Source organism: Scardinius erythrophthalmus (assembly GCF_964197995.2).
Source record: "Scardinius erythrophthalmus genome assembly, chromosome: 10".
In the NCBI taxonomy this organism is placed as follows: Eukaryota; Metazoa; Chordata; class Actinopteri; order Cypriniformes; family Leuciscidae; genus Scardinius; species Scardinius erythrophthalmus.
In genome coordinates this window covers 28,584,718-28,606,065 of record NC_138230.1, presented here as the reverse complement: position 1 = coordinate 28,606,065, position 21,348 = coordinate 28,584,718, and positions in this window count along the sequence as shown.

Here is a 21,348-nt window from a genome sequence, read left to right as displayed (position 1 = left end):
CTGCCAGTCGATTTCTTATCAAAACAATACTCGAGTTACTCGACTACTCGTGGTTCATGCTACTGTAAATGAAAAGACATGAAATAGCTAGATCTTATCAATAAACATAATTAATTCATAGCCTAATGCAACAATTACATGAGTAAACTCTCAAAACATTATAATTATGACGTTCCATTTTAAAATTTTCATGTAACAGTCTAATGCCAAATAAATAGCCGTTCTTGCCTTTCATTTCAGACGTCTGCTTCTAGGCAGCGCACTCATAATGGAAGCGACGTGGTGCGCTAGTTTTTCCAGGCGGGTTTTTCCTTCTCATCTCCAGGAATATATGTAGTAGTAAAGCTAATGCAAGGGCTAGAAATCAATTAATCCTTTGCTGATACTTCTTCGTCGTCATCATGGAGAGCGCAGATGGTTGCATAGCAACGACAGACGCCATGGGAGCGCAAGCGCTTGTAGGAGACAGCGGCACATCCGCGCTTTCCACACGATTTTAGACGCAATATGTGAACGGCCTTTTGCAGAGTTGGCCAAGTACAATATTTTTGTCATCCTTGATCAAATACTTCCACACATCTGACGTGTGGTGTCTGTTGGTGACGTTCGCCATTTTTCATTCATTTATGGTTAACGGACGCTCGAGTAGTCGATTGTTTCCGACAGCGTCGACTAGTGGTTGAAGTAGTCGATCTATCGACTACTCGACTAGTCTATGCAAGCCCTAGTGAACGGAGATTGTTTTGACAATGGTGTCTTCTGTATGCAGGACAACTCAAAGGAAAAACGTCTAATTTGTAAGTGTATCTTTGTCGTGTAAACATACCCTTCTTATTTCAATCTTATTACCTTAACCTTACCATCTCACTCTCAGTACCTCAACCTCACTATGTCAGGGAGCATACAACGGATCCAGTAGCGAGTCGAAATAAGGTTTTATTGTAAACAATCAGTAGAACAAACAGGTTGGCTGGCAAACAACGAGCCCTCAGCAAGTCCTAGGAAACACGAGAACAGTAGAGTAGAATCCAAGCAGGGTAGAAGAGAAGTGGCGCGTCGTAAATCTCCTCAGCACAGGCAGACCACAGTTCAGGCAGAACGACAAACAGGAGATCCGTGCAAGCCGAGAGCAGGACCAGAACTGCACAGAACAGATGTCAGCACAAGAGCCAGCAACCAAAACGATCTGACACAGAACATGAGTAAGACAGCTCTACATATAGGACTAATAAACAAGACACACCTGCGACTGATCTGATCGCTCGTCAGCGCAGCTGGTGCTGATAGGCAATCAGATCAGTGCAGTACACACAGAATGAGCAAGCAAACCCATGAACCGTGACACACTACTTTAAAAATGTCTCTGTTACCTTTGTAACCTCAGTTCCCTGATGGAGGGAATGAGATGTGAAATCGATGACTGAGACTAGGGTGTAATACTTGGGATCCCGAATCACCTCAGATACTTAGAGAAAACACAATGAAAAATTGGAAAAAGTGGAATTTGCATGTGCCACTCCCTGGACATACTGGAACAAAGGGAGATGGTGCACATCCATTCATTCAGGTTTGTGCTGAGGAGCTTAAACACTGGCCTGGCCATTTCAGCAAGCAGTTCAACGCTGCGGCAGGAGGGACACCACGTCTTGTTCTCTCCATCAGGGAACAGAGGTTACAACAGTAACTTAGATATTCCCTATCTGTCAGTCACTTCGACATGGTGTCGATGTTTGACACTAGGGGTCCCCGTGGGAAAACGCCACAACAGCTGAACAGTGTCACCAGCTTTTGGCAGCGCAGATGTCGGCAAGCTCCTGCGAGCCAGGTAACGAGTTCACCTGCAACATCGTAACCTTCCCAACACCCCACATAAGCCGTATAGTCCTTCATACCACACAGGGAAATAAGGACAGTACTTACCATGGGAATAGGTAACTTCAGCCGGTCTTTTGACTTTTTCTTCCCTCAGCTGTGCGGACCGAATTAGCACTGGAGAAGCGCTGCTTTTGTCATGTGGAAAAAGGAACACTACGGAGACCACATCCTACCAAAAGGGAGGTTAACATGTGAAGAATACATCACATAGGCTTACCCACCAGGAAGTACCACACATGGAATTAAGTTTATGTGGTAGGACCTACCTGTAGAGGGAGGAGCTTCCACAAACAGAGTGACTAATGGCAAAAGCGAGGCTCTGCCCAGGGGTATACACGGGTTTACCATTATGGAAACTGTACTGCAGAGAATACATAATATGGGATTACCGACACGGAATTGCTACATATAGAGATCTAGCTCTAGTGCATTGGCTGACCTGAAGGGGCATGCATCACGAGTACTGGGCCTGGCATTGAATTCCTCTGCCGGATTAGACTACTGTAGAGTGCTGAAGGATAATTCACATCCAGGGTTCACCAGTCCGGGGAACTCAAGTGGACAAAAAAGCACACATTGTCACCTGAGGGAGGGGAAAGGCATTATGTGCAACATGCCTGAAAACCCCTGCTCATAGAAATGTAAGGTCTGTCCAAGGGCTGAATAAAAGTGATGACAGATCAGTGTGATGACCACACGATGTGTGTCACTGTGCCATGCCCATCTTGGGACTCGAGTCTACCCATCTCGGGCAACGAGAAAAGAGGTGCTCTGCACTGGGGAGAGCTTTCTCTTTTCCCAGTTGACCTAAAGCCCCAAATGGCTGAGAAGTCTGAGCACCAGGTCCCTGTGGGCACACAACAAATCTCGAGAGTGAGCAAGGATCAGCCAGTCATCTAGATAGTTGTTGTGTAAATAAATGGCCAAAACGCATACAAAGTTTTTTGTTTTTAGTTGAACATGATGTCATGTAAATGTCACCAAAAAAGTTCTGTTCGCTAGTTTGTTCCCTTAGTTAACTCCTTACTGAAACTAAATATCTCAACATCATTACCTCAATTTTACTTTCCAATTTCAATTTCATTACCTTTTACATTTTTTCTAGCTGGAAACCAAAACCTGTACCTTACTTTTAATTTGGTAACACTTTACAATAAGGTCCATTAGTTAACATTAGTTCACTGCCTCAGTTAACATGAACTAATAATGAACAATACTTCTTCAGCATTTATTAATATTAATTTCAACATTTACTAATACTTTATTAAAATCAAATGTTGTATTTGTTAACATTAGTTAAAGCACTGTGAAATTAAAGCTTTAGCATAAGTTCTGCCAGGAAGACTCTTATTAACACTTATCACCTTCTCATCTAACCAGTCGTGATCTAATACTCGTAGTATAAAAGATCGGTACTTACACGTCTGATTTCGCAGATGCTGACGCCAACATTTACCTCCATCCTCCCCACCACCACCAGGTTGGTCCCTTCCCATACCTCCCAGGGGGTCAGCTGTGCCCCTGCCTTCGTCTTCAGGCAGGATATGCAGATTCCGTTACCCTCGGATTGCGAGCTATGGATGGGCCCTAAGCCAAATAACTTTATAACTAAATATTTGCTTGCTGGGCTGTTAATAAATGTATGCTTTACTGTGTCATTTTGCCTCTCAAGTCTTTCTGGTAGAACTTCTTTTTTAACTAACATTAACAAAGATTAATAAATACTGTAACAAATATATTGCTCATTGTTAGTTCATGTTAGTTGATACTTTAACAAATGTTAACTAATGAACCTTATTGTAAAGTGTTACCTATAATTTCAACCTCATTACCTCAACCTCACAACTAATTTTAGTGTCAATAAAATCTCATTACTTTAACCTTGCTTCCTTAATCTCAACTTTAGATCCAATTTCAACCTCATTACCTCAACCTCACTACTAATCTCAGTATCATTACCTCAGCCTCAAGGAAATAATTTACTTTAAGAGTCTCACGTCAACCCATCCTCCACAGGCTTTAGACACTCATTTATCTTTATGCTGCTAAGCTTCTGAAATGTTCTTTAAGCCAATGAGGCAGCGATAATATCATTCATGAGTAAAGAAGTCAATCAGTGAACAGCTTGACATCAGAGTATTGTAATGTGAGGGAAGTGACTCTCTCTTAGTCCAGCCACGGGAATTTAAGAGCAATATCAGCAGACAAACTATGTAATTCTGATGTATCCCCTGAGGGGTCTGACTCCACTTCACATTACATGTCCACTCAATTACCTTCATAAGGATCAAGGGTCTGCCTCACATGCACACGCACACGCACACACACACACACACACACACACACACACACACACACACACACACACTAAAGAGTCCAGTATTCAATTACAGCTGAAACAATATCTTCAGACTGTGTCTGTTGTTCACTCATTGATTTAGTACAATCAGCTCCTGTACAGATAGTTTGGGACCTGTAATCTCTCTAGTCACTATAAAAAACAAGCTTTCATTCTGTCCAACTCCAGTGGGGCCTCCATTGTTTTTCTCCTCTGGTCTCTCATGAAAAAGGCTAACAGTGCTGCAACTGAAAATGAAGCTTAATGTTTCTCACATAACACACTTTTTGTGCATGTAGTTCCTATGAGGCTTGTTAAGTTGCTAGTTGTGGTATTTCAATGGGTATTGTTAGGTTGAAGGGTGCCAGGAATGCAGGCAGGGAATGGTTGGGTTTGAAATACCAGTGTGCCACTCCGGACATTGTTAGTAGCTGCATGGCATCAAGATGTTAAACAAAAGACACAAACCAATGACATTCATACCACAATGGAGTTTCCTAGGGTGGAGACTGTGGGACAAAGGAAGTATAAATGATTTATTAAAACACTGAATTGCCATCACACAGAAATCTGCCTTTTTGCTGAGAATGGATGCTCATTGAGGAAATTTTAGTTAGACCCCCTCACAGAGTGAGTCAGCTTATTGTGGAATGAGTTATGAGCTCTTGTTATTAAAGTCACTAAATAATACAACAATTTGTGTCTTTCTGTTTCTGTGTGGTAACGTAATAATGGTTCACATTTTTCATTCTATCATGGTCCTGTGGTCATGATTTCGGTAGGGTTGAATAAACAATTGCTATTAGGGTTTCACCAACCTATTTTTCAAAGAACCCTTTGTCCACACTTTCCCAAGAATTAAGCCACATGCTGCAGCAAATTATTCCACCCTCTAAAATTAAAGTCAACAGTTTACATTTTGTGAAATGTCAACAAAACTGCTCCAAAACTGCTATGAGAAGTCATTAATATCTTTTGATTTGTTTAGCCTCTTTAGAATTTTGTTTAGGTTAAGTATTTTAAATCACTGTAACTAAACATTTGCAAAAATGCAAAAAATGAAGTCTTAGTGACATTGCATAATAACCTGTTATTACTGTCATTTTGGTGTATTATTTAATTCATTGTTATATCCATGTTCTGATTCCCATAGTTTAGTGTTTTGGAGTTTCTTGTTCTTCTTTCCTATTTTTCAGTACAATAATTTAGTGGTACAGAAAATCACCTGAATTACTTTGGAAAATGGACACCTTATGATTTATACTTTTAATATTCATATTTTCAGAGGCATTGTTAGCCATGAGATTGATCATAGCACACATATCTTCCCCCGTGCTACGTTGCAGCTTTATATGTGAAGGGAATCATAAAGAAAACATAATTTACACAAGTATGAATTTCAGTTTTTCAGTAATCTACAGTGTTGTGCAAGTTACTCTGGAAATGTAATTAAATTACTGATTAATGATTACTCCTTTTAAAAGTAATCAAGTTACTGTTCTGATTACTTTATTTTCAAAAGTAATTGGTTACATTAGTTACGTTACTATATATATATATAATATGTTAACAGTAGTATTTCAGAATCTGCATACTCCATCATGTCTGTAAAATAATGTCTCTTTAAAAGTGCTTCTGCATATTCCTCCATCATGTAAAAAAGTAAAGCAATGTTCTCTTCTGACTTTAACAGCACCATGGGCCCTATTTTAACGATCTGAAACGCAAGTGTCAAAGCGCAAAGCGCAAGTAACTTTGTGGGCGGGTCTTGGCGTTGTTGCTATTTTCCCGGCGGGATAAATGACTCTTGCGCCAGGCGCAAATCTAAAATGGGTTGGTCTGAAGTAGCTTCATTATTCATAGGTGTGGTTTGGGCGTAACGTGAAATAAACCAATCAGAGCGTCATCTCACATTCCCTTTAAGAGCAGGCGCGCTTGTTCTAAAGCGGATTGCTATTATAACGGCGGATTTGCCAGGCACGTGCCAGGTTCACAGCCGAGGAGAGCAACGTTCTCGTCAGGGACGTTGGGGATGGAGAAACCCACCCAAATTAACTTCGGTTAAAAAGGCGTATGATAATTTGGGTAAATGTGTAAGCTAGATGTATGCTTTTATAATAAATTGTCTATCTATCTATCTATCTATCTATCTATCTATCTATCTATCTATCTATCTATCTATCTATCTATCTATCTATCATCTATCTATCTATCGTAATAATGTATGATTTGCAAAAATGAAAACTGCTGCTTCTGTGTAGATGAGAGAATCAAAGTGCATTCGCGTTGTGCACACGCTACATTGATTATGGCCAAGCATGCGCCCTTAAAATAGCATATGAATAACATGCGCAACGCGCCACTGACTTTAAACTATTTTTTTCCAGGTTAGTGGCGCAATTGTTTTCTAAACCTGCAAAATAGCATGAAGGAACGTTTGCGCTGGAACACGCCTCCTTTTTTGCGCTGAACCGCCCAGGGAGCGCAAGTTCATTCCCTAGTTTAGCGACGTGCTTCTGTGGAGGGAAAAGCGCGCTTTGCGCGGGTGCAAAATAGGAATGATACATGCGTCGGTGTACAAAGTCAATTGCGCTGGATGCAAGATAGGGCCCTATAGCAGCAAAGACTATATTTACAAAACATAAAATTATGCTGAAACCACATGTAGGCGGATTTTGTATACATCGTTTTGCTTTTTATCTGCCTGCCTCTGTGTCCTAATGTTCTGAGTGAGCCAGTGAAAAGTGGTTGTATCGCAATAACAGAAGCTTCTCAAATCTCTTGTCAGACAGTCACCAAACCACCCAAACTAAAAAGCCACTCTACAGGTGCGCTAGATGGAGTCGGAGTATTGTACTTCAAGAAAATTTTCTTGATGTTTGGGAACTGCTTCAGAGTCTCAAGCTAATATCTCCCTGACCTCAAGTAGTCTATGGGTTCTATAGTTATGTGCATTTGAAAATACGCAGGTTTGGAATTCCCTACAAGCCAAGCCTAAACAAGTACTGGTGTTTCCTTATAAATTTTGATAAAGAATTTTATTTTATTTTGTTGCTTTGGGGTAGGAACGCGAAACGAAATTTTCCCGACAACGCCTTATCTGTATAGTGGTAGTGGGATCCTCCATAGGGAGAGACTAGTTGGCACTTCAGCACTGCGTTGTCATCGGTCCAGGCGAAGATCCTTCGTCAGATCTGGATACGGCCTGGATCCAGCAGGCTGCAGGAAAACCTCGGGATAAACACAAGACACTAAAATTAGCGTAGGTGCCATTCTTCTCATGATGTAACGAGTACATCAGGATTTATGGGAAGTGTTCCCGGTTCCGGCTGACCTAATCTATGCAGCCTAACATTAAATTATAGAAGTCTATAATGTATTATGTGAATGCTAGGTCAAAGAGATGTGTCTTTAATCTGGCTTTGAACTGACAGAGTGTGTCTGCTTCCCGGACAATGGTAGGAAGACTGTTCCAGAGTTTTGGTGCTAAATAGGAAAAGGATCTACCGCCAGCAGTCGATTTTGATATTCTAGGTATTAGTAACAGGCCGGAATTTTGAGATCGCAATAGACGTGACGGACTATAATGCGTTAAGAGCTCGCTCAAGTACTGCGGAGCTAAACCATTTAGTGCTTTGTAAGTAATCAGCAATATTTTCAAATTTATGCGATGTTTAATAGGGAGCCAATGCAGTTTTGACAGAACTGGGCTAATATGGTCATACTTCCTGGTTCTGGTAAGAACTCGAGCTGCTGCGTTTTGGACCAGCTGTAGTTTGTTTATTAAGCGTGCAGGGCAACCACCCAGTAGAGCATTACAATAATCTAGCCTTGAGGTCATGAACGCATGAACTAATTGTTCCGCATTTGTCAATGAGAGCATATGGATATATTTTTAAGATGGAAAAATGCAGTTTTACAGATACTAGACACGTGACTTTCAAATGAAAGATTGGTATCAAAGAGCACACCCAGGTTCCTAACCGACGACGAAGACTTAACAGAGCAGCCATCGAGTGTTAGACAGTATTCTAGGTTATTACGTGAGGAAGTTTTTTGTCCAATAATTAGAAACTCTTTTTTTTCAGAATTTAGAAGTAGGAAATTACGAGTCATCCAATTTTTTATATCCGCTATGCATTCCGTTAATTTAGTGAATTGATAAGTTTCGTTAGGTTTTGAAGAAATATAGAGCTGAGTATCGTCGGCATAACAGTGAAAGCTAATTCCATGTTTCCTAATGATATCTCCTAATGGTAGCATGTATAGAGTGAACAGCAGCGGTCCTAGTACTGAGCCTTGTGGTACGCCATACTGAACTTGTGATCGATGAGACATCTCATCATTTACTGCTACAAACTGATAACGGTCAGATAAGTATGATTTAAACCATTAAACCATATTTCCCGTAATGCCAACATAATGCTCTAATCTATTTAAAAGAACGTTGTGGTCAAAGGTGTCAAATGCAGCACTAAGATCGAGTAACACTAATAGCGAGATACAACCACGATCGGATGATAAGAGCAAATCATTTGTGACTCTAACGAGAGCTGTCTCGGTACTATGGTACGGTCTAAATCCGGACTGGAAATCCTCGCAGATATCATTTCTCTCAAGAAAGGAACACAGTTGTGAGGATACTGCCTTTTCTAATATCTTTGACATAAAAGGTAGATTCGAGATCGGCCTGTAATTGACTAATTCTGTAGGATCAAGTTGCGTTTTTTTAACAAGCGGTTTAATCATAGCCAGCTTAAAGTTTTTTGGTACGTATCCTAGAGACAAAGATGAATTAATGATATTAAGAAGAGGATCTATGACCTCTGGAAGCATCTCTTTCAGTAGCTTAGTTGGTATAGGGTCTAACATACATGTTGTAGATTTAGATGATTTAACGAGTTTAGTAAATTCTTCCTCTCCTATAGCAACGAATGAATCAAATTTTTCCTCCGGGAGACTACAATGCACTGCCTGATGCGATGCTGTAGTAGACGGTTGCATAGTTATAATTTTGTCCCTGAAGTGAAGAAATAAAGCTAGCGCAAGTTCTGCCAGGGAGACTCAATCATTTAAGTCACTAATTGCCTTATCAACTACCCTATCATTTCCTTGCTGTAGCATAAAAGGGCAGCACTTACTCATATCTGAGTCCGCAGATGCTGTTGTTCCAGCCACCACCTTCCTCCCCACCACCACTAAGACGGATCTTCTCCTCCATCCCCCCCATCACGACCACCCAGGTGTCCACTTTCACCATCCCTAACATCACTAGATGGGCTCTTCTCTCCAACCTGAAGTCTTCAAGACGCCCTCCCTTCCATCCACCCCACCACCACCAGAGGGCCCCCTTCATCGCCTCGGGGGGTGAGCGGCGCCCCTGCCTTCATCTTCAGTCAGCAGTCGCTGATTCAATACCCCTGGAATTCGAGTCATGAACGGGGCCTCCGCCAAAGAATTTGATTGCTTGCTGAGCTTATTAATAAATGTCTATGCTACAGCATTAATTCTCCCGAGTCTTTCTGGCAGAAGTTCATAAAATCATTACTGCTGTGTTGCTTGGAAACTTCTGGGCTTGAAGCTTTATTTTTTGTTAGTATTTAGCCACTGTTTCAAATAAATACCTAGGATTATGTTTATTTTCTTCTAATAGGGTTGAAAAATAAGCAGATCTAGCAGCTTTTAAAGCCTCTCTGTAAGTAATTGAGCTCTCCTTCCATGAAATGCGAAATACCTCTAGTTTTGTTTTCTTCCAGTTGCGCTCCATTTTTCTGGCTGCTCTCTTAAGGGCCCGAGTGTGCTCGTTGTACCACGGCGTTGGACTATTTTCTTTAAGCGCAACGGAGCAACTGTGTCTAAAGTGCTGGAAAAGAGAGAGTTAAACTTTTCTGTTGTAATATCGAGTTCTTCTAAGCTATCTGGGATGCTGAGATGATGAAACTGATCAGGAAGATTATTAATAAAGCAATCTTTAGTAGCAGAAGTGATAGGTCTCACATATTTGAAACACGGAGTCGGCTTTGCAGCCTTGGCTAAATGCAAATTACACGAGACTAGGTAATGATCTGAGATGTCATCGCTCTGCTGCAGAATTTCAACGGCATCAACATCTATTCCGTGTGATAATATTAGATCTAGAGTATGATTACCATGATGAGTAGGTCCTGACACGTGTTGTCTAACTCCAATTGAATTTACAATGTCTTTAAATGCCAATCCCAATGCATCTTTTTCATTATCGATGTGTATATTAAAATCACCCACAATTAGTACTTTATCTGCAGTCAATATTAATTCTGATAGAAAGTCCGCAAATTCTTTGATAAAGTCTGTATGGTGCCCTGGTGGCCTGTATACAGTAGCCAGCACAAATCTCAAACGTGATTTATCGTTTACACTATATTTTACATTAAGCACCAATGCTTCAAAAGAATTATATTTAAAACTTGATTTCTTAGTGGTTTTGAAACTATTACTATAAATTACAGCAACACCACCCCCTTTGCGTATAAGACGAGGCTCATGTTTATAACAGTAATCTTGCGGGGTGGACTCATTTAAAGTAATGTAATCGTTTGGTTTTAGCCAGGTTTCTGTCAAACACAGCACATCTAGGTTATTATCTGAAATCATATCATTAACAATGAGTGCTTTTGAAGTAAGCGATCGAATATTCAGCAACCCAAAGCTTTAGCATTTGCTCATCTGTATTATAGCTGTTTTTTATTTGTTGAACATCAATTAAATTTTTAACCTTAGATGGGTTAAAACGTTTTTTGGATTTCCAGATTCGGGGAACAGACACAGTCTCTATATGATGATAGCTAGGTGAAAGAGGCTCTATGTGATGGGATTTATCTGACCTTTATCTGAGTACTAGTTCTGAGAACCAGGTGCGGTTGGGCCAATACGGGGCAACCAAAATTACCTGCTCCTCGTCCTCCCTGATCTTGCGCAAGGTCTGCGCATGAAGGCTCACTGGGGGAAACGCATACTTGCGGAGGCCCCGCGGCCAGCTGTGCGCCAGTGCATCCGTGCCGAGCGTGCCCTCAGTCAGGGAATAATACAGGTCACAGTGGGACGAGTCGTGGGAGGCAAACAGGTCTACCTGTGCGTCCCCGAACTGATCCCAAATCAGCTGAACCGTCTGGGGATGGAGTCGCCAATCTCCAGCGAGAGGCCGAAGCCGAGACAGCTCGTCGGCCGCCTGGTTCAGGTCTCCCGGGATATAAATGGCACGAAGCGACCTCAGATGCTTCTGACTCCATATGAGGAGGTGGCGGGCGAGTTGTGACATACGGCGGGAGCGCAGACCACCTTGACGGTTGATGTACGCTACAGTCGCGGTACTGTCCGATCGGACTAGTACGTGTTGACCCCTGAGCAACGCATGGAAGCGGTGCAGGGCAAGACGTACAGCCAACAACTCGAGGCAATTGACATGCCAAAGGCGCTGGGGTCCTGTCCAGGAGCCCGCGGCAGCATGTCCATTGCACATGGCGCCCCAGCCCGTGGTGGAGGCATCTGTTGACACAACAACATGCCTGGACACTCGTTCCAAGGGCACTCCGGCCCGAAGAAAACTGAGGTTCGACCACGGGGTGAAGGTCTGACGGCAGGTCGGAGTCACTGGAACTCGGAGCGTGCCATGGTGCCATGCCCACCTCGGGACTCGATCGCGAAGCCAAAGCTGAAGTGGTCTCATATGAAGCAACCCGAGCGGCGTGACAGCCGCTGCGGATGCCATATGCCCCAGGAGCCTCTAAAATAGTTTCAGTGGGACCACACTCTTGCCCTCGAACTGACGAAGGCAAGTCAGCAGTGATTGCGCGCGCTCGCTCGTAAGCTGCGCGCACATGGTGACCGAGTCGATCTCCATACCGAGAAAAGAGATCCTCTGCACGGGGCAGAGTTTGCTCTTCTCCCAGTTGACCCGAAGGCCCAGACGAGCTAGGTGCCGGAGCACAAGGTCCCTGTGTTCGCAAACCTGGTCTCGAGAGTGAGCTAGGATCAGCCAGTCGTCGAGATAGTTCAGGATGCGAACCCCGTGTTCCCGAAGGGGAACAAGGGCTGCCTCGACGACCTTCGTAAAGACGCGAGGAGACAGGGCTAGCCCGAATGGGAGAACCGCGTACTGGTATGCCTGCCCCTCGAAAGCAAACCGTAGAAACGGTCTGTGTCGAGGAAGAATGGAGACATGAAAGTAGGCGTCCTTCAGGTTGATCGCTGCAAACCAATCCTGCGGCCGTATGCACTCGAAAATGCGCTTGGCCGTGAGCATCTTGAACGGCATCCTGTGAAGGGAGCGGTTCAAGACGCGCAAGTCGAGGATTGGCCGTAACCCACCGGATTTCTTCGGTACAATGAAGTAAGGGCTGTAAAAGCCGGACCTCATTTCGGCTGGAGGGACAGTCTCGATCGCACCCTTCGCCAGTAAGGTAGCGACCTCCGCTCTCATAACCGGGGCATTGCCACCAACCATAGTGAAGCGGACTCCCCTGAAGCGAACTGAATCGCGTAGCCGAGCCTGATGGTCCTCGCGACCCAGCGGGACAGCCTGGGAAGCTCTAACCAGGCTTCCAGGAACTGTACAAGCGGGGTCATACGGACCACAGACGTACCCTCGGTGGTGCAGCGAGGCGAAATGATCGGCCCAGGCGTGGGTGGCATAGCGGCCCGGTGCGGGGGCACGGTCATTAGCCGCGTCCTGCCAGAGGGAACGTGACTCATCCACAAACGCTGCCTTAGCGTGCTCAATACCCAGACACACAAGACAGCGATTGTGCCCATCAGAGTCAGAAACGAGAAGACCGCAACCAGAAGTGCACGGGCGAGGCATCTTTAAAAAGACGTGCCGCGTGCAAGCTCTTTTAGAAAGGAGATTTCTCCGCAAATGCTGAAGCGACCAGGGAGAGAACACACAAACACTGGCAAATCACTGCACAGATAAGCAGGGAATGTGCACTCGCTGGAACTCGCTGTCACACCAACACTTGGAGAGAGGCTCGTCTCGAAGAGAAATGAAGAGATGAATCTCAGGATTGGCTGTGGAGTGAAGTACATCAACTTGGCTCCGAAGCGAAAACATATCTGCATGTTGCCAGCGTACTTCCTTATATACTCCCAGGGTGGGGCGGAGTTACGCTATGCAAATTCCGCAGACCCATGGCATTTCTTTGCCATTGGCTCGTTTTATATACTCGAAGATGATAGGATTTCTAAGCGAAACCCCATTCGTCGTCATCCGACGTAACTCGGAGTGACAACGAAAGGGAACATGACAGTTGCCAGCTGTGCTGGAAAAAATGCGCGTTCTTTACAGAAAATGAATGATTCTGCAACTTTCGGGTGCTAAGGCAAACATTTCAGTATATTTGCAATGTACTTCGCACTCGACTGTATCGCAAAACAATAGGTTACTGTTCGTAACCCCGGTTCTCTGAAACATCGAGTGGAGAGATCCACCTATGGGAAGGGCATCCGCACCTGACCTCTGCAGAAGCATCCAATTGCACCAAGTCTGGCCTGACAGACAGAAGCGCGTGTCCAATGCCCGGTAAGGGACCCGCCCCTTACCAAGTGTATAAAACACTAGCACACGCTATCTTACCTCAGTGAGCATATTCGCTTCTCGTGCAGCAAGCGGGGCAAGCTTGGTGGATCTCTCCACTCGATGTTTCAGAGAACCGGGGTTACGAACAGTAACCTATTGTTCTCTTTCATCATCTCGTGTTCGAGATCCACCTATGGGAGATATGGACAGCTCCCCGATTGCCCAATACACTACAATGAGGCCCTGAAAGCCAGAGGACGGTCACCTGGAAAGGCGGTGCATGACACGTCACGAGGAACCCACCACACAAAGTGAGGAAGACACATAGCAACAAGGAATAACATGTGGTAACATGCATTCATGAATAAACCTGACCACACTCATAATGGTGAGTAAATGGTGCCAGGTGCAGGTTAGAAACATGCTTAGTGACTTTAAAACTGCTGGACAAAGCAGCCCATGCTAAATTAGGGGTAGAGGGCCTAAGAGCACAAAGCTACAAAGAGCCAACACCCAGGACAGAATGAGCTACCGGAGTTCTGGTGACATCGAGCCGGTAGTATCTGACAAACGTGTGGGAAGAGGCCCAGCTTGCAGCGGCACATATGTCCTGCAAAGAGATTCCCTTAAACAGAGCCCAAGAGGCAGCCATACCTCTTGTGGAGTGAGCTCTGATGCCCTCAGGCGGCTGCACTCCCTTAGATTCAAATGCCAAAGATATAGCTTCCACAAGCCAATGAGAAAGGCGTTGCTTGGAAACGGGGTTCCCTGAGTACAGGGGGCCCCAAGAGATGAAAAGCTGGTCGCTTTTTCTAAATGAGCTGGTCCTGTCTAAGTACATCCGCAGGGCATGAACAGGACACAAAGCATTCAACCTCTGATTCTCTGTGGAGGAGAAAGGAGCTGGTTGAACCGCGGAAAGCTCAATCACCTCACACGTGAATGCCGGGAAGCATTTTGGCATAAAGGCCGGGTTGGGCCTGAGAAAAACCTTATCTCCACTGAGAGAGAATTTAGTGCACGAGGGATGAACAGAAAGTGCATGGAGATCACTGACACGCTTGGCAGATGCCAAGGCCAGGAGCAGAGCTGTCTTGAAAGACTAATTCTTCAGGGAAATACTTCCCAGGAGCTCAAACGGCTGTTGAGACATTGCCTCCAGCACCATGGAGAGGTCCCACTCAGGAACTACTCTCCTGGGGACTGGAAGAGAGTGGCGCGCGCCCTTCATAAATCTACGAATAAGGGGATGTTGCCCCACCGTAGTGCTGTCGAACCCCACATGACATGCAGTGATAGCCGCTAAATAGAACTTAATAGTGGAAAAGGATCTTCCCTTATCCATAAGGTCCTGCAAAAAGCATAAAATATCAGTGATTGAGCACTGATATGATATTAGCTGTCGCCCTTCACACCATTCATCGAACACACGCCATTAAAGTCGTAAAGGGACCGTGTCGAAAAGGCTCTGGCACACTGAATGGTGGACACAACACGTGGGGGGAGCCCCAATGTGTTTAAGTTGGCCCTCTCACGGGTCAGGCCCAGAGGGCCACCCTGTCTGGGTGCGGGTGGTAGATTTCCCCATTCACTTGGGACAGAAGGTCTGTGCGAAGTGGGAGGGGCCATGGCTGGGCATACAGTAGAGGGATAATCTTTGAGAGCCACGGTGTCCCGGGCCACCTGGGAGATATCAAAATCATGGTCAAGCTCCGTTCCCTCAGCCTGGCCAGAGACGGTGTTATGAGGCAAAGGGGAGGAAATGCATAGAGCAGCACGTTTGGCCACGGATGGGCCAGTGAGTCCACGCCGAGGGGGGCGTCCTCGTCCCGTAGCGAGAAGAACATAGGACAATGGGCGTTTTCGCGCGAGGGGAAGAGATCTACGGTTGCCTAGACGAAACTCCTCCGCAGTAGACCCACTATCTGAGGGTGGAGGCGCCAGTCCCCGTAGAGAGGGTTTCCCCTTGACAAGAGGTCTGCGCCCCTGTTCAGTATGCCCGGGACATGGGTCGCCCGTAACGACAGAAAGTGCCGCCTGCTCCATACTAACAGCCTGTGAGTGAGAGCATGCAGCTTGGAGGAGCGCATCCCCCCCTGGCGGTTGATATATGCTACAGCTGTCGTGTTGTCGCAGCGCACCAGCACATGATGCCCCTGCAAGTGGGGCAGAAAGTGATTCAGAGCTTTCCACACAGTGAGGAGCTCTAAATAATTTATATGGGCTGAGTGAAGTGTGCTTGGCCACACACCATTCACTGTTCTGCCCTCTTGCGTGGCTCCCCATCCTGTTAAGGACGCGTCTGTCGTTACTACTTTCCACAGCATAATCGCCCCGAGAGGGGTCCCATGCACGTAAAACTCCGCATTCCTCCAGTGGCGCAGCGCTACTGTGCACGAGCGCATCACTGTGACAGAGCGGCGGAGATCGCGTAAAGGGCTGAGATGAAGAGATAAAACCCACTTCATGAAAGCCCTCATTCTCAGAAGGCCCAAAGGCAGGACATGTATAGCCGCAACCATAAGACCCTGTAGCCTGAGACATGCACGATAATGTACTCTCGCTCCTTCTCTGAATTGTGATAGGCAATTCATTAAGGAGAGAACGCGCTCTTGTGAGGGACGTGCGTGCATTGTAACCGAATTCAGCTCCAGACCCAGAAAAATAACTCTCTGCGCGGGAGTGAAATTGCTCTTGCTCACGTTCACTTTGAAGCCGAGCACTGTGATGTGAGTGATTACACAAGCAGTGTTTTGCATGACAGTCTCTCTCGAATCAGCTATAATCAGCAATCGTCTATGTAAGTCAGGATTTTGAACCCCGCTAATCTCAGCGGCGCTAACCCTGCCTCTGCACACAGACAGAACACTCTTGGGCTGAGTGCTAGACCAAACGAAAGTACTGTGAACTCGTAACATATGCCTTGGAAGGCGAAACGAAGAAACTTCCTGTGTGGAGGATAAATGCTTATGTGGAAAAAAGCATCTTTCAGATCGATCGATGTGAAACAATCGTTCTGTTTTACAGCACGAGAGAGAACGTTGTGGGTTAACATTCTGAAATTGTATTTCCTTAAATATTTGTTCAACACTCTGAGATCCAGAATAGGACGAAGTGAACCGTCCTTCTTTGGAATCAGGAAATAACGGAAATAAAAACCCTGATGACATTGATGCGGAGGCACCACTTGCACCGCCCCCTTCTCGAGAAGAGAAGAGATCTCGTTTTTCAAAATGTGAGCGGAGCTTTCTTCTGTGTGAGAAAAGATAACTCCACTGAAACGTGGAGGTTTTCTGGCAAACTGAAGTCTGTAGCCCTTCATTATGGTGCGAATCACCCATTCTGGAGCCGACACAGACTGCCAGACTGTCACGTGTGCCGTGAGAGAAGCCACCCTCACCAGTGAGTTGCCTAGGGCTGGCAATACAACCGGATCATTCATTTGTGATACAATGGCGCTATCTAGTGGACAACTTAGGGGCGACATGTAGGATTTCTGACAAATAACAGCACTCGGCAGAGCTTTCGCTCTCAGTGTTTGATATTTTTGTTGTTTTTGTTTTTTTTTATTTTTGAAACACACACAGGGGTTTGAACCTTTATTGAATGTGTGAGAGGTGGTTTGTGCAAACTGTGAAATGACCGTGGTTGGGCACTTTTCAACAGTGGTAGGGCACTTTTTGACAGTGAATCAGGGCTTACACCATGGCTTAGGAGGATGGTTGGGCTGCTGGCTAGGCTGCTGGGTGGGTGGCCTGCTGCGAGCCTTAGGTCTGGCTGTGTTATGGTACGGCCGTCCCGTGGCCGGGGCCTGAGGGGGCCGTGAGGGGGGCTGATGTGGAGTGGCCTTTCTAGGCAGGCACAGTTTAAATGCCTCATCCTCCTTCTTTTTATCATCGCACCGCTGTTGCATTAGGGCAACAGCAGGGCCAAAAAGAGCCTGGCCTGGCTCCACTGGGGCTCTTGCTATGCGTCTTTTCTCACTGTCGGGCAGACCAGAGAGATTGAGCCAGAGGGCGCGTTTACCCACAACAGACAGGGCCATAGAATGTCCGCCGGCCTGAACAGACTGGCGGGCGTTGCGAAGGACCAGGTCGTTAACGGTAACGATCTCCTTCCACAGCGTCGGCGATGACACGCCTTTCTCCAAATGTGAACTCATATCCTCCAAAAGTCAAGTCAAGTCAAGTCAAATATATTTGTATAGCGCTTTTCACAATACAGATTGTATCAAAGCAGCTTCACAGTATTAAATTAAAATAATACAACAAGGTTTGTTTCTAGTGGAATTTATTGATTGATAAAATAAAATTAAATATCCCCAAAATATCCCCAACTGAGCAAGCCAAAGGCAACAGTGGCAAGGAACCGAAAAACTCCATCAAGTGACCTAATGGTGTCCTAAAACTCCATCAGGTGACCTAATAGAGAAAAAAAAAAACTTGGGAGAACCCAGGCTCAGTCGGGGGCCAGTTCTCCTCTGGCATTTATGAACTAGAGGCCGGATTGTAGTTTGAACTGTAAGATTAAAAATATTATATGAATGCCTGGCCAAAAAGATGCGTCTTTAATCTAGTTTTAAACTGAGAGAGCGAGTCTGAGCAACGAACAGTATCAGGAAGGCTATTCCAGAGTTTTGGAGCTAAATGTGAAAATGCTCTCCCTCCTTTGGTGGATCTGGATATCCTAGGTATGACCAAAAGCCTCGAATTTATTGATCTTAAAGAGCGCAATGGATTATAGGGCGATAGAAGATCCGTTAAATAGACTGGAGTTAAGCCGTTTAGGGCTTTATAAGTCAGTAGCAATACCTTGTAATTAATACGGAACTTTATAGGTAACCAATGGAGTGATGATAAAATCGGTGTTATATGATCATATTTTCTTGATTTAGTAAGAACTCTAGCAGCTGCATTTTGGACTAACTGTAGCTTGTTTATTGAGGATGCAGGACAACCAGCTAATAAAGCATTACAGTAATCTAGTCTCGAGGTCATAAATGCATGAACTAGCTTTTCTGCGTCAGAAACTGATAGAATATTACGTAGCTTAGCAATGTTTCTAAGGTGGAAAAAAGCTGTTTTTGTAACATATGAAATATGATTTTCAAAAGACAGGTTGCAATCTAATATAACACCCGGGTCTTTTACTGTAGAGGATAAAGTAACAGGACATCCTACGATGTTAAAGTTGTATTGTAAGAGGTTTTGTGGGCGGTTTTTTGAACCGATAAGTATTACCTCTGTCTTGTCTGGATTTAATAAAAGAAAATTACGCGTCATCCAATCTTTTATATCTTTAACACACTCTGTCAATTTGGATAATTTAGCGTTTTCATCCGGCCGTGATGAAATATAGATTTGAGTGTCATCAGCATAACAATGGAAACTAATTCCATGTTTCCTTATAATATTTCCAAGTGGCATCATATATATTGAGAATAATAGAGGGCCCAACACAGATCCCTGCGGCACTCCATAGTTTACTGAAGTTATGATAGATTTTTCTCCATTTAAATAGACAAAATGGTAGCGAAATGGTCAGCCTGGTAGGCCGAGAGGAGGGAGGAAACATTTAGAGCCCGTACCGCGAGAGCTGAGGCCTTGTACGAGGCCTGGAAAACAGATGCTGAGAAGCGGTCCATCTTATTAGGAAGGACTGGCTTAGGAGGGGCCAGTAACCCTCCCTGCGAGGGGTTAAGGTGTCTGGCAATCGAGGGCTCGATGGTGGGAGGGTCGCCCATGCCACACGCTGCCATATCCTTAACCTCCAGACCCGCCAAACCGTGCTTGAGATCTAGCGGGTCTCTCCAATAGTGACGCATGTGCTTAGCGCACGCGGGGAGGACAGGAATGAGCTGCTTCCCAGGACCGGGAGGGGGGCCTAGGAGTTTGCAGTCATACACATCCCTCTCTTGGTCGGCAGCATTCTGGAGGGCCGGCCATTCAATGCCGAGACGAGCGGCCGCTCGCTCACACACCTCGAGAAGGGCCGTGTGCGGCAGTGTAGCCGAGCCGCTAACCGGGGGAGCTTGGGCAGACGGGATGGTTTCCTCGTTGTCCGAGCCATCAAGTATAGCGGGGTCCTCGTCCTCGCCTGAGCCGGGCGGCTCATAGTCGAGCGAGGAAATACCGGGAAGGATTTCCTCGAGTAAGCCCTCGTTAGACTGGTCAGCCCAACTGAGAGCAGGCATGCTCTGGGATGTCCCCGGAGCTGCAACGCTTTCACCTACTCCAACATCCGAGTCGTATTGTTCGTCCGTGTTTTGAGTGGACGCAACCTTAAGTCTACGTCGAAGAAGCTTCCTAGGCAGAGCGAGGCAATGGCTGCAGTTCTCAGGAAGTGAAAGTGCTTCTTCCGCATGCTTCAATCCCATGCATACCACGCAAAAAGGATGGATATCCCTCGCGGCAATGAGTGAACCGCAGGCGGCAGGGCATGCATGCGACTGCGAGTCCGACATGTTAGCGGGGCCGGAGAGCTTGTGATCCATGGGAGAGGTGAAAGCTAAGAAAACAGGCGGGCATCCTGAGCAAATCCAGGTAGTGAGCATGGGTGGCTTGCAACCAGAAATAAATCGCAACGTAGCCGTCTGACAATCATGCCTGGCGGAGGCTGATCGAAACAGATATTTCCTCCTGTTGACTGAAGTGAAGTCAGCGAAAACCGTAGAGCTGCGAAGCAAAGAGGTCGCGAGAAGCGAATAACAACTGAGGTAAGATAGCGCGTGCTAGTGTTTTATACACTTGGTACGGGGCGGGTCCCTTACCGGGCATTGGACACGCGCTTCTGTCTGTCAGGCCAGACTTGGTGCAATTGGATGCTTCTGCAGAGGTCAGGTCCGGATGCCCTTCCCATAGGTGGATCTCGAACACGAGATGATGAAAGAGAACCACACAGCTACGTGCAGCAAATCCTGGAGAGAGGAGGGGGAACAATGACAGTGGACAGGGTTTTGTGTGACGTCCACCTGTGAATGCAGACATGATGGCTGGATTGCGTTAACATTACACTGAGATCTGATGAAAATGCTTCCTCGAGTGTAAACGCAGCCTCATAATACATCTTCAGGTATTGCTGTCTGACATCATCCAATCCCACAATCCTGCATAACTTGAGCTGAGTTTGGCATTTATCACCAGAGTTCTGAAGCTCAAAGCCATAAGTGGCGGAAGACAGGCTCAGTTTCCCTCCAGAGAATCACTGACTCACCCTGTTGCAAGGTGAAAAAAAAAGCCAGGCTACACACAACTGTCTGAAACCATCAGTCATCCCTGAGGATTCTCAAACAGACATTTCCTCTTATTAAAATAATAGTTTTGGGTAACAACACAGCCACAATATTTACTAGATTTTCTGAAGCAAATCAGCTTAGGTCCCTCCTTGAGTGTAATCAACTGAAAGTGTTAGACATTATGTGGGTCACTGCATTTTTGTTTTTGTTATTTGAGCTGGAAAGCCTGGTTCAAGGTCTTGTGTATCTCCACCCGCTCATTAACCACTCACTGATAGAGTCCTCATGACAGTAACACAGAGAAACACTTTGCATTTGGCAACTAAGGGTCGCTCTGGAGAAGATTCC